The 15,542-nt window shown below is 39.7% G+C and overlaps 2 protein-coding genes across 17 annotated transcripts in view; one reads left to right on the plus strand and one right to left on the minus strand.

The window, feature by feature from the left end:
• OGFOD3 (2-oxoglutarate and iron dependent oxygenase domain containing 3) overlaps nt 1-15,542 on the plus strand; it is a 452,864-nt gene that overhangs the window by 356,329 nt on the left and 80,993 nt on the right. The gene's annotated exons all lie outside the window — the stretch shown is intronic.
• Nucleotides 1-15,542, minus strand: part of LOC130297721 (urotensin-2 receptor-like) — a 645,128-nt gene that overhangs the window by 14,840 nt on the left and 614,746 nt on the right. For 6 of the 9 annotated variants that reach the window (XM_056550501.1, XM_056550499.1, XM_056550500.1 and 3 more), the window contains one exon: nt 771-849. The gene's annotated coding sequence lies outside the window, so the exon portion shown is untranslated. Of the gene's footprint in view, nt 1-770; nt 850-3,184; nt 3,304-5,597; nt 5,936-6,144; nt 6,165-15,542 lie in introns of those variants that run through there. The other 3 variants (XM_056550507.1, XM_056550508.1, XM_056550504.1) reach the window with 3 other exon arrangements.

Genomic DNA, 15,542 nt, shown 5'->3' on the forward strand with positions numbered 1-15,542 from the left:
GACTTCTGACCAATAATTATGTAACATCCTGAAGAGAGGAGGCATGGCACAATGTGTCTGTCACTCTTGACTGTTGATTACATGACTTTCCGGATGATAAATAGAATACCAGTGATTCAGTGAAGACTTACACTTTTCCAGGTAGAACAAATAAAGAATAAGGGGGGATGGATCAAGGGGGTGGATCTGTAGGGGTAGGAAATACACCCTATTAGGTGGAAGCCCCCGGTAGTTAGATAGGGAATCCACCCTATTAGGTAGAAACCTTGTGTAGGTAGGTAGGCAATCCTCCTCTATTAGGTAGAAGACCCTAGTAGATAGGGAACCCCTTTTATTAGGTAGCCCTCCCAGTAGTAAGGTAGGGACCCCCCTATTAGGTAGAAGCCCCCAGTAGCCAGGTAGATAGGGAATTCTCCCCTGTTAGGTGGAAACCCCCAGTAAGTAGGAACTAACTCCCTCCTATTAGGTAGAAACCACCAGTAGTTAGGGAATTCCCCCTATTAGGTAGAAGCCCCCCTGTTAGGTAGAAGCTCAAGTAGGTAGGGAATCTACTCTATTAGTTAGCCCCCAGTAGGTAGGGAATACTATCACCATTCTGCATAACAGAGAGAAGGATGAAGAGGCCTCAGTGCTGGAGCATAGGGAAGGGGCGAATATTTTAATTATTTTATGGTCTGCAGGTATCAGGATAGGTATAGGGGACATTTGCACAAACACAAGTACTCACTCATCTGTCTGGTATCGGATCCCAGTCTCTCAACATCACTTACCTTCTACAGACGGGATTCATAACTTCCTGGATGAGGAATAGAATGTCAACGCTTCAGTGAAGACAAACACTCACATAGGCTGCAAAAGACATAGAGGGATTTATAAGCCATGTGGTCAGTGGGAACCTGGGTGACAGCCCCTAGGGGCACATACTGGCTGCTGTATTATATTTATTTCAAACATTTTAAATAATAAGATCGCTCTGTATTATTTTACAGAGATCCTATATGTAAAGCAGAAGGGTGCAGTGACTAAACTCAGAGGTGACCACGTCCTTGTAATAATGCAGCGATGAATTATGAATTATTTATGGGACAATCCTGCGAAGCGTGTCGCTTCTGTTTTCGGTGAATAAACGGGCAGATTAGCATGCACATTATAACATGTTCCCGAGGAGAACATTCACACAATACAATGTAACACTTGCTGACCCCTTAGCCTGTCTGCTGTATCCAGGGTTAGAAAAGCAAAAAACAAAAAAAAACAAAAAACATTGCCACTCTTGTCTTCAGGTTGTGTGTGGTATTACAACTCGGCTTCATTCACTTCAATGGAACTGAGCTGCAATATCACGCACACTCTGAGGACAAGAGTGGAGCTGTGTCTGGAAGAAAGCAGCTGTGTTTTTCTGATCCTAAATAACCCCTTAGATGCTGAAAAAGTGGCAACCACTGCATTCTCATCTAGACAACTATTGGCAGGTTCTTTCTCAACCCTCCAAGAAGAGAAGTACCATTGCTCACTTATCCAGACAGATGGCATACAGCGTACTCTCACTATCTCACTCATCCAGACAGCCAGGGTCAGGTGTATGCTCACTCAGCAGTATACGTTGCACACTAAGACTGTTGAGAGTTGCATAGTAGAAGGAGCAGCACAGTGTATTTCAGGAAGGAGTGTGCTGATCTGGTGGGGAGAAGACAATGACCTGTCCCAAGGTAAAATACATGAGTAATATAGGTGCAACCCCCTATAGCTTCACTCTTATAAAGTATAAAAGGGCAGAGAGTGATAATGGAGCTGAGTCTTGTAGATGTTGAGATGAGGGAAACCAACTAAAAATATACTACTCCCAGGGGGGGGGGGGGGATTCGGAGTCAACGCAAAAAGAAAGTAAGATATGGAATCTCCTGGGATACCACATACAGTGCCTGGCCGATGGTACCTAGTGGTGCCCTTGGTGTTACAGTGGGCAGATGTAACCAGGTCTTTGGGAGGTAGAAGAACCAGTCCAGAGAACAGTGAAGAAAAATGGAAACTTTACTAAACAGTAACAGATCATTCATATACAACATTGTGGAGGCGCATGTTTTATACAGTTGCCAGTTCAAACAGAAATGAACCAGCAAACATTGGTGTGGTTGGTGCAGCGTTAACCCATGGCAGTCTGTAGGTATTCTAAGTTTGTTCCTGAGGTGTTTAGTATACTGCACCTGAGATTCACGAGATTTACACCAGTTGACTCAAGTTGGGACAAGAATGTTCAATCCTGACCTGAGATCCACTGGGGTTTCATATTGCTAAGAGTAAATGTTACTAGGAACAAGTAACGCTGGACTTCGTCTTGGAGACTGCAGATGATTTGTTATTCAGGCCAGGTAGTCAAGGTATCTCTTTAGCCCGGGTGTGCTGAACACTAGTTGGCTTTCTGGTTTTGGGCTAGTTTTAGGATTCAACAATACTTAATGTGTGTGTAGAACGTTCGTAAAAATTCCACATCATTTACATTCATTTATCAGCATAAAAAATATCAAATCAACCCATAATCAGCAGAAAAGGTCTAGTTCACACGGCAGAAAAATTGCAGAATACACAGGCGGAAATATCATACATTTCCAGCAAATTCCTCTGAAAGAATTGACTTTCTGATGTGTGCACAGTGCAGCGGCATCCCATTAAAAAGCAATAGGATTCTGCTGCAATGAAAACTCTGCTCAGAATTGTTCAGCAAATAAAGCTTGGAAATTCTGTTGTGAGAACATACATACAGCTTTGCTGGAATGAAACAGATGACAATGTAGGACTAGTGATGGTAAGTGTGCATAAAATGGAAAAACAAACAAACCTGAAGTGCTTTTTTATACACCTATTCACATAAAATTCTGAAAGCCTGTTCTTTCTCCAGTCAAACACAAGAAATGGGGGCAATGGGACAAAAGATTAAGGATCACATTTCTTGTAACAGTCTAAGGGACTTCTGATGTCCTATTATGTACTGGAAGGTTTTGGAGTATCACCAGTGGTGGTTATGGTGGTGGGGGATTTAATACTTTCTCATATGTTATTTAGCACCACTCCCCTACACAGCTTCAATGAAAGGTCACATCGCTGGCCTCCCTAGATCTTCCCGGAAGTCCAGTCCTCTTATCTGCCTCTTGGCTTGGTGCCCATCTCCGTGGCTTGGCCTACATACCCATGTGATACACATCATGACCAGAGACCATGGGAGATCCCAGGAAGCTGGAGAATGATTGAAGTCCCTGAGATCCCAGCATCTCCTCTTCCTCTGATGGTCTTTCTTTCCTCCTGTGACTGAATAAATAGAGAATGAGGGGGGGGGGGGGGGGATGCACAGCTCAACATGTTCATTTGCTGTCATATGATATGCCAATGAGCACCATGTATACAATTTAAAAACAACTGCACCACACCTGTCCTCAGGTCGCCATCAGATACCAGCAGCAATACTGAACTTCTCATGAGAAGAAGTGGTAATGAGTAATACCCCCTCCCCACCTAGTCATACCCCATAGCAGGGCTGGTTTTTAAGGGTTGCAAACTGATGAGTAGCCTTTTTCCTCCAATATCCATGCTCTTTCTGAACGTAGAGAATGGAACAAGAGAGGAGGGGGGAAGAAGAACAGGAGTTGCCCACAAAAGACCATTTTAGAGAAGGATAAGCACTATATCATCCTATGCCCTTTGCTCTTGGGTGATGTGTACATGTCAAGATGTGAACAATGCTTTAGGCATCATATTCAGAGGACCTAGTGTGATCTTTGCTGTGTGGCTCCCACTGGCAATGGTATATCTCTCCTCCTACTTAACCATTTAGGTGGAGAATGCAAAACTCTGCTGGGCAAGGGATAAGGGTTGTAACAGTAAGGAAACAGGCACATCCAGGTGGTTGGTACTTGAGGGAGCCCAAAGGCTCCCGTAGAACATAGGTGGACACCAAGACCATAAATGGCACGTGGAGTACTGCAGAAGAAAAATAGGGTGTAGATCGAACACTGCTACCTGATTCACACGAGAATTCTTTAGCCACCACAGTTGCGCAGGACTTATAGGTTTTTTCAGAAAGTACAGAAATGGATAACATGTTTCAGCGCTTACATGCGCCTTCCTCAGATCCAATAACAATCAATGTCAACATGCTGATGTGGTTCAATGTAGGTTGCAGGTCCAGCACCATGGCCCAGGATGCGTCAGCTGGGATGTGTAGTGCATGCTGCAGATACTGATTCACATTACCCTTTCTCAAACTCTGCATGTTTTCTCCCCGGTTTGATTGACATGCACAGATATGAGACAAATACGCCTTATTTGGTGACTATACCAATTACTGGATATTCCACCTCCACATTGATTGTCCCCTGGGAGAGGAGCCATGGTTACAGTGGATTTAACAATGTCCATCTTAATCTGCTTTTCATCATGGCCATGATTGTAAAGTCCATGTAAAAATAGAATTAACAAGAAAATAAACTGTGTGACTCTCTATAGAGGGAAGATATGAAACAATACAGGGAAAGGGTTATTTCTGCTTAGATTTTCTATACCTGCATTGCAGTAAAATGATATGTACTGAACATGTTGGGCCTGTGTCATAGAAATTGCAGATTCATGATTTTCAAGTGTTGCAGGGCTAGATGACTTTATTATAAAGGAGATCTCAAGTACAGACTTACAAGAAAAGGCTCAAAACTTGGAGGGAATTGAATAAAAAGATAACTACAGAGAATGTAAAATGTTTCATTTCACCAGAATATGTGGTCAACCCCTTCTTCCTATAAGGGAATTAGCGAAGACAATGGGTTTCTTCCTTGTGCTAGCATATGCCACAGGTTCTCATTGTGTCAACCTCTATCCTATTCCATTTAGGATATGTGTTCTTCAGATCATTTCATGAGGAACATGAGTAAGAGTGCATGGTTACCCTAAAAATGTGCCGAGGCAGGGCGACATCACCTGCGTAGGGTTAAACATTTACCTCTCTTCAAGTGAATGGTCACGTTTGCTCTTCAGACAGTTGCAATATAAATAAATGCAGTCACATTTGGTTCCTGGGCCTTGGTCCTCTCATCTATTGGGTCTCATAGCAGCTATGGAGGCGATTCTGGTAGTTCTGCTTTAGAAATGGCTTAAAAAGGAGTGGTCATAAGATAACAGCTGTTCTGGTACCAACCGAGATAAAGGACTATAAGTAGAGGGCTATTTAATTACCGTTATAGCATGACCAGTTTTAAAGGAAAGCAAACGTGGCAATAACCCAGGGCCCCCAGGATCAACTTTAGGGGAGAGCAGGTTTTCAAGAGAATCAAAGACATGGAGCCAACCAAGAACAGAAAAAGTATGTAGCTATCCTCTCACAGCCACACAGTCTTCTCTGTCTCCTGCTCTGCACTAATCTATAGTGTTTGACTAGAAGAGTGGTAGAGTATTCCTGGAATAGAGTACTCCTTCAGGAATCTGACTTACTTAGCTCTAAATGCTCACTGAGGATAGATCCCGTAATGGTACAGGGATAGTGAATTCAATAGTGTTTATTACAATAGTAAGAAGACTACTCCTATATTCATCAAGAATAAGAATTCGTCATTTACCAATCTTTGCTGTGTTCTTCATTATTCTTTAGTAGGTCATGATTACAAAAATGGGGACTATATACATGCCCTTTGTGCAAAACAGATGACAGCCATTTCACGCTCATTGGTACTTCCTCTAAACTTGGGTGGTTACGAATCGGTGTAGTCTCTTTTACACATCCTTGTCGTCCTTTGTATATACTCCCCTCCCTCGGATAGCAGTTGAATGTCACATGACAGCTGTACCATTTCCTGATAGCAGTTAAGTCACATGACAGCTGTTCCATTTCCTTATAGCCGTTGATTATCAGCTGACAGCTGTACCATTTCCTGATAGCAGTTGAGTCACATGACAGCTGTTCCATTTTCTGATACAGTTGAGTCACATGACAGCTGTTTTGTTTCCTGATATCAGTTGATTGATTGTCACATGACAGCTGTTCTATTTCCTGATAGCATTTGTCACATAACAGCTGTTCCGTTTTCTGATAGCAATTGAGTCACATGACAGCTGTATGTTTCCTGATAGTAGTTGATTTATAAATTTTCACAGCTGTTCCATTACCTGATAGCAGTTTGTTGATTGCCACATGACAGCGGCTCCATTTCCTGATAGCAGTTGATTGTCACATGACAGCTGTTCCATTTCCTGATAGCAGTTGATTGTCACATGACAATTGTTCCATTTCCTGATAGTAGTTGATTGATTGTCACATGACAGTGGTTCCATATCCTTATAGCAGTTGATTGACTGATCGTCACATGACAGCGGTTTCATTTCCTGATAGAGATTGAATATTAGTTGAATTCATGTGATTGATTCATGGATTGTCGCATAATAGAGATTGAATCAGTTGAATTAATTTAATTGTTACATGATAGAGATTGTATATCAGTTTAATTGATTGTCACATGACAGCTGTTCCATTTCCTGATAGAGATTGAATATCAGTTTAATTGATTAATTGTTGATCACATGACAGCTGTTCCATGCCCTGATTTGGCAGCTGAATGTCAGATGTTCTGTTCCATGATAGCGATAAAACGGATGTCAGATGACAGCAGCTTCAGTTCTTGTTGATGTGTAATAGCATTGTGTGAACCCTCCGATCAATTATATTAGGTAATGACAACACAATCGATCCCAAAGGGGGAATAGAAATCCCTCGCATGCCCTGGAACCTTTTCATTAAGCAGATGCTTAATATTGTTTACATACTGGTCCCAGCATTCCCAGTATAAGTTCTTGTATATTTCAGTATTTTCCTGCTATTACTATTTTATGTTTCAATTTATTGTAAATTATCCATTAAAAACCCTAATCGGATAATATATCAAGCTGCTAATTGGCGCAATTTAGGTGCCTTGTCTTCACATGGTTCTATAGTCACATGCACTAGCTAATAGAAGTGTCTCCGGAGAATACGGGTGTAAATGTAACTCCGGGCTTTCTCCGCTACTCTAGGAGAGTGATTCTAGACCTTTAAAATGAAATGTCAGATCCCCGGGCGCCGGCTGATTAATACAATAAAAAAACTGCAACAAATTCATAATATTTTTTTTTTATTTGTATAAAATGAAGAAATTTAATTTCCAATGAATTCAAACATTTCACATGCTGTGAAAGATCCTCAATAACAATATTTTAGGAGAACATGTGATATAAAAATCTAATAGGAAGGCGGAAATGAAATCAAAAAGGACAAAAGAAGAAACTCATCAAAACCTGTGCAGAAGAAATGTTGCCCATAGCAACCAATCAGATCACTTCTTTTATTTTTTGAAATATCAAAGTTATCTGGTTGCTATGGGCAACTGGTCAACTTTTCCTCTGCACAGATTTTGTTAAATGTCCTCAAATGAAGCTAAGTCTAGTATTGTGCCCCCTATGCACAAGAATATAACCACTATAATACTTCTCTGTATATACAAGAAGATAACTACTATAATACTGCTTCTATATACAAGAATATAACCACTATAATATTTCTCTCTATATACAAGAATATAACTACTATAATACTGCCTCATATGTACAAGAATATAACTACGATAATACTGTCTCCTATATACAAGAATATAACTACTATAATACTGCTCCTATATACAAGAATATAGCGCGCCGATAGCCAGGGGGAGAGAAGCGGCGCCGACAGCCAGGGGGAGAGAAGGGGCAGCGGCACCCATTGCCGGCGCCGCTGCCCCGTTGCCTCCCCCCATCCCCGGTGGCATAATTACCTGAGTCGGGTCCGCGCTGCTGCAGGCCTCCGTCGTGCATCCCCGGCGTCGTTGCTATGCGCTGAACGGCGCGGCGCATGACGTCAGTGCGCCGCGCATAGCAACGACGCTGGGGACGCACGACGGAGGCCTGCAGCAGCGCGGACCCGACTCAGGTAATTATGCCACCGGGGATGGGGGGAGGCAACGGGGCAGCGGCGCCGGCAATGGGTGAGAAGGGCCGACAGAAGCGCTCTAGACCCCAGGAAAGGCCGGGGGATAGAAGCGGGCAGCGACGGCCTCTCTCCCCCTGCCTTTTCTGGGGGTATATCGGGGTATACATGCACACACAAGCACCCTCATTTTACCATGGATATTTGGGTAAAAAACTTTTTTTGCCCAAATATCCTTGGTAAAATGAGGGTGCGTGTTATAGGCCGGTGCGTGGTATACCCCGATAAATACGGTATACAAGAATATAACTACTATAATACTGCCATATATATATACAAGAATATACCTACTATAATACTGCCTCCTATATACAAGAATATAACTACTATAATACTGGTCCCTATATACAAGAATATAACTACTATAATACTGCTCCTATATACAAGAATATAACTACTATAATACTGCTCCTATATACAAGAATATAACTACTATAATACTGCTCCTATATACAAGAATATAACTACTATAATACTGCCTCCTATATACAAGAATATAATTACTATAATACTGCCTCCTATATACAAGAATATAACTACTATAATACTGCCTCCTATATACAAGAATATCACTACTATAATACTGCCCCTATATACAGGAATATCACTACTATAATACTGCCTCCTATATACAAGAATATAACTACTATAATACTGCCATATATACAAGAATATAACTACTATAATACTGCTCCTATATACAAGAATCTAACTACTATAATACTGCCATATATATTCAAGAATATAACTACTATATTATTGCTATGTACAAGAATATAACTACTATAATACTGCTCCTATATACAATAATACTCCTCCTATATACAAGAATATAACTACTATAATACTGCTCCTATATACAAGAATATAACTACTATAATACTGTCTCCTATATACAAGAATATAACTACTATAATACTGTCTCCTATATACAAGAATATAACTACTATAATACTGCTCCTATATACAAGAATATAACTACTATAATACTGCTCATTTATACAAGAATATAAATACTATAATACTGCTCCTATATACAAGAATATAACTACTATAATACTGCTCATATATACAAGAATATAACTACTATAATACTGGTCCTATATACAAGAATATAACTACTATAATACTGGTCCTATATACAAGAATATAACTACTATAATACTGTCTCCTATATACAAGAATATAACTACTATAATACTGTCTCCTATATACAAGAATATAACTACTATAATACTGCTCCTATATACAAGAATATAACTACTATAATACTGCTCCTATATACAATAATATAACTACTATAATACTGCTCCTATATACAAGAATATAACTACTATAATACTGCTCCTATATACAAGAATATAACTACTATAATACTGCTCCTATATACAAGAATATAACTACTATAATACTGGTCCTATGTACAAGAATATAACTACTATAATACTGCTCCTATATACAAGAATATAACTACTATAATACTGCTCCTATATACAAGAATATACCTACTATAATACTGCCCCTATATACAAGAATATAACTACAATAATACTGCTCCTATATACAAGAATATAACTACTATAATACTGCTCCTATATACAAGAATATAACTACTATAATACTGCCCCTATATACAAGAATATACCTACTATAATACTGCTCCTATATACAAGAATATAACTACTATAATACTGTTTCCTATGCACAAGAATATACTGTGGGTATATACTGTGGGTATATACTGTTGGTATACACTGTGGTATATACTGCAGTATATAGCTGGAGACTTATTTAATAAGATGCCTTGAATCATACTGGAAAATTGATATAACCGATAAAGCCAAACCAGAACAATGAGTACAGATGTAAGGACAATGTTCTTCTCCCAAACAAAAGACAAAATGCAAATGAGACAAAACAGGAAGAGACTTCTGGGTAAATTTCAGTCTTTATCCCATTTGTTCAAGAGTTCTAACAATTTGGAGCACATGCTTTCCATGTAATTCAGCAGCTTCGTCTCTCAGTATTCTGCTGGTTTAGGACTACCAATAAAAGTTTACTTTCAAGCTGTTATCAATAAGTGACTCATTGATCAGTCCTGCAGCAGTTATCCTCCCCTCCAGCTCTATCTGTATACTGCTGCTAAATCTATGGGATCAGGATATATAGTACATATATACCTCCCCTCCAGCTCTATCTGTATACTGCTGCTGCTATCTCTATGGGATCAGGATATATAGTAGTTGTACACCTCCCCTCCAGCTCTATCTGTATACTGCTGCTATCCCTAAGGGATCAGAATACTGTATATGGTAGTTATACACCTCCCCTCCAGCTCCAGGACTTGATATATTGGCCCCATTAAGAGGCGGACATTATACAGTGGATATATTATAACCTTCATTTGCAGGAACATCAAGTAACAGACATTATATAGCAGATATATTTTTTCTACCTTTAGGAACCTTGCTCTCAATTTCTTTTGCAGGACATTATTACCTATAGGTTATATTCTGCCTCCCAGGACTATATATTTCATATATTCGGCAGTACCTAATTGCATTTACTGAGGACTGAGTCACTTTGCACAAATTAGAGCATTTTACACCTTCATTGTTTCCTTATTTTCAGATATTGGTCACCCACAAGCGCCCTGTGGGTGTTCCATTCTTAAATTGTACAATATCATATTAATAAATATAGTTTTTATTTTTATATTTATTTATACTGTGTACATATATCCATTCTTAGCTTTGAGCTCCAGAATCTCTTTCTTCTGTTGCCCCATATAAGCCAAAAAATCATGGAGTGCTTCTTTAAGTAAGTACTGTACCCAAATTGTAATTGTCCCCAAATCCTGTAAAGATGAATGTAACTTTTTCAAGGTCATTCTCACACCATTACTTCCATATGGTGATAGAGCATTTACAATATCATAAGTGATTTATAAACTTTACTGGCTGAATGTCTTGGGGGACCAGATAAATGTTTACGGTCTCAGACCTCTAACACCATGCTACCTTTATCTTGCCCCAGGTTATTCTCACACCAATACTTCCACACAGGGAAGGGGAGGCAGAAGTCTCAGTTCTTTTATTTCTATTATTTTAGGGGGTTAGTTTGGGGGCTACCTGTCTAATGGGGGGGGGGGGGGGGATCTGGGGACTACCTGACTACTGAGGGGGGGGGGGGGAGAGGATGCTAATCTGGAGATTACCAGCCTACTGGGGAGGGGGGTTATTTGGGGACCATCAGCCTACTGGTTAATTTGAGAACTATCTGTCTAATGAGAAGAACTGCCTGCCTGCTGGGGGGGGGGGGGGGGGCTACCGGCATAATGGGGTAACTACCTACCTATGGGGCATATCAACCTAATAGGGGAACTGCCTAACTGCTGTAAGAGACATACTTCATAGGACACATATCAACCTAATAGGGGAACCTACTTCATGTACCCGCTTTTACTGTATGGGTCAGCAATAGGGCCATTATTAACATTTGGGGACTGTGATAGAGAGTTTGTACAGAAGTTAAGAAGGTGCTATGGCGAGGTGTTTAAGATATTTGTGCGTTAAGCTCTGCAGGATTGTGTCATGGATAGGAAACTTATCATGGTGGTTTTGGCCAGATGGAGAAGGAAAGAGAATGAATTAGGTTAGAGGAGGTGTTACTGGTGAGTCACTGGATGTAACTGTGTTGTATTTCACCAGTAGTGAGATAGTAAATTGATCCACTGTTCAGAAATGTTGTCTATGAACTGAGATGGAGGGGACCCTTTTAGCCCTCAAACCTGGTATGGAGTTAGGTAGTTTTGCATTGTCCGATGGCCCCAAAGCATTAGTGGTGTAAAGAGTCTTCCTTTAAACCTTTAATACAGTTGAGTCTCTCAGGCCGTGCTCAAGTGCTCGCTCTGAAATCATCCAACGAAATTGAACGGAAAGTTCTCAACTGCAGAGGAAACTGGAAGTCGAACAATAGAAGGAAAATCCATCATCCTAATGTTCCACACGGATCTTCGTTCCCTGATACAAAGTTAGCATCTGCTGGCAACTGAAGAATGGCATTGTCAGAAGATGGCACTTGGCACACAGGCACAACTTATGTAATAGATTCTTATTTTTGGAAGCCTGAAAACTTGTGAATGAATATAGCAGTGAGGGGGGGGGACAGAATGTACCAGGACTATATATCTCTGAGCAGAGGGAATGTGAGGATACAGAACAGATGACAATTGCTGAGAAAATGTACTGAGGCTTTTATTGAGGACAAATAAGATATACTATTATTATACTTTATGAATAGAAATAAATCCACTTTTCTCCTTTATTCTTTATATAGAAGATTTTATGCTTGCTTTTATTAAAATATTACATGTATATACATGTATCGCCCACTGCTCTCTGTGTATAAAAAATAACTACTATATTTCTAAATCCTACATACAAGAATATAGTTACAAAGATTATGCTTTCTATTTACAGGAATATAATTATTATACTGCTCCTATGTACAAGAATATAACTACTATAATACTGCTCATATATACAAGAATATAACTACTATAATACTGCTAATATATACAAGAATATAACTACTATAATACTACCTCCTATATACAAGAATATATCTTCTATAATACTGCTCCTATATACAAGAATATGACTACTGTAATACTGCTACTATATACAAGAATATAACTACTATAATACTGCTCTTATATACAAGAATATATCTACTATAATACTGCTCCTATATACAAGAATATAACTACTATAAGACTGCTCTTATATACAAGAATATAACTACTATAATACTGCTCCTTTATACAAGGATATAACTATTATAATACTGCCTCCTATATAAAAGAATATATCTACTATAATACTGTTCCTATATACAAGCATATAACTACTATAACACTGCCCCTATATACAAGAATATGTCTACTATAATACTGCCTCCTATATAAAAGAATATATCTACTATAATACTGTTCCTATATACAAGAATATAACTACTATAATAATGACTCCGATATACAAGAATATAACTACTATAATACTGCCCCTATATACAAGAATATAACTACTATAATACTGCTCCTATATACAAGAATATAACTACTATAATACTGCCTCCTATATACAAGAATATAACTACTATAATACTGCTCCTTTATACAAGAATATAACTACTAAAATACTGCCCCCACAGTAATGTTGACACTAGAAGAGTAAATAGTACTATGTGTATTAGAGGACATTATGAGTTGTAATTATAGCGGTGACCTCCTTCAGTCCACGTCTCGGTTTTTTAATTTTTTCACAGGAGCTGAATACAAAAATAGTTCCAGTTTTATGTGTTGTCTGGTAATGGAGTCCGAGGTGGAGGTGTAAATTTATGCCCCTCTCTAATACCATAGTGTTCAGTAGACTATTAAGGCGCAACTACTGAGCAATAACCAGGGCTATAAAAAGATGTAAACGTAGAGTAGCTGTAGAGAAGGGCCATTAGATCTGCAGTGCAGACAACATCTAGAAGTGTTTAACATCAAATAAGTCACAGTGTTAGTAGGAAACAAGAAAACAATGTAAAAGGAAACAAGAAAACAGTATATAAAGTGTGAACAAGGGATTAGTCACTGAATAATGAAAAGTTCCTCCACTATCTACCACACTTGGGGTGGATTTATAATTTACCACACCAGTGCAGAGTGGCAAACTTTACCAAACTTTTTGCAGAAGCCTATGTTTGTACAAAAAAGTTGCGCAAATGCCCACTTTTTTTTTACGGGAAAATGTGCTTAAATGGGGCTAATATGTTTCGGGGTCCAGTCTCTGAATGAATCTGGTCTGAATTAATTTTTGGATGTATTCTATGTTCGTTCATTTTGGGGTTATTCTAGGGTCTGAAGTTGTTTGGGGGTCTGGTTTTCTTTATTCCTTTTTAGGTTTGCTCTGAAGTTTTCAGATGGCCGAGGAGTTAAAGATTTTGTATCTCTGCATACACTGAAGTAGTAAGGATGTGTAAGGGTTAATGTTTGCACTCTGTACTTTAACCAGTGATGGAGTACATTTTGACCATTGATCACATGACTCTCCCCAGTCAGTTTCTATGTAGAAACTCCTAGAAGGGCTGAGGGAGGAGTTCCAAAGTCCAACCCTCTCTCACAAGAGGGTTGGACCCAAACCAGCTCATTCTGGCTCTAGCCAGAGAAGTGTGAAGAAGTCTCATAGCCCTGCTCCTGCTATGTTGACCAATTTAGTCAGAGTTTAAAGGCGTACTCCGGGGAACTAAAAACATAGCCCAACCTTTCCCTCTCACCAACCTATTTGTTTGTCTCAATATCATTCATTAACTATATAGAGCAGTTTCCCTCTTTCAGTTGTCACTTACATGCAGGGAGTGAGAGAAAGATGTCATTATCTGATCCACCTTGTCTTTGTGCAAATCCCTCACCGAGACTAGCGCCTACCCTCCTGGAAGACGAACACTACGTGATTTCTGTCTTGTCTGGCTTCACAGCCACACCTCCCCCTCCTTTCTCTGTGTGAGGATCTTGCTGGAGAGAAACAGCCCAGTGTCTCCTCAGCACATAAAGCTGCTCTTTGCCTGCTGTAGATCTAATCACTGACTGCTGCCATTCAGAGCATAGCATGATTTATTGCTGGGGGGGAAGGATAGTTTAAAGAAAAAACATGTACAGTGTGTGCTGTTCACTGTGTGTTTACAACAACACAGCATGCACACAGATAGTAAAAGCAGTTGGCTGACAGCCATTACAAATAGCTGCACTGACTGCTCAGAGTTGTAGTCTGGGCTGCAAGCAAGGATATTCAAAAAGAATATTCAGGAGACAACAAGGGCCACAGGAGCTGGCAAAATCACATGGATAACTACAGGGGACACGGAACAGGTATTTTGGTTGCTTTGGGGCATTTGTATTATTTTTATTCCTTAACTTCCCCAGAGCACCCCTTTAACCTGTCAAGCCTAGAAACTCAGGTACGGTAAACCACCTGTTTCATCTTAATCCGGCTACAAGAAAGACAACCAATCCGTGCCTTCACCAGAGAAACAAGTCCAGTTCTAGTTGCCAAACTCTTCTAAGCTGAGACAGATCAGGGTCAGAATCATGGCACCATGCAGAGTGCCCTTGAGATTTGTAACAAAGAGAATAAACTAGTCAGAAGCAGAGAACAAGTTAAGCAAGGACTCTTCTGCCTACACTAATCTCTCTATGGGCTCCTAGTTGGATTTAGTGCTGCACGTTTTAACATGAAATGTGCCCAGGCTCACAGAGGGACCCACCAGGTTAGCAAGACCACCCATCTACACCTGACTTAATCATAAACTTTGCTAGAAGAACGACTACCCTCAAATGGCCCATACTACTGCACCTATCCTCCTTATAGGCAGCACATAGAGATCCGTTTGTAAACCTCTCGTTGTATGGTGCCCAAAAATTTAAAAAAATACAGAAAAAAAAAGTCACCAGACCTCAAGGTTCCTG

Source organism: Hyla sarda, chromosome 13 (genome assembly GCF_029499605.1).
Source record: "Hyla sarda isolate aHylSar1 chromosome 13, aHylSar1.hap1, whole genome shotgun sequence".
NCBI lineage: Eukaryota > Metazoa > Chordata > Amphibia > Anura > Hylidae > Hyla > Hyla sarda.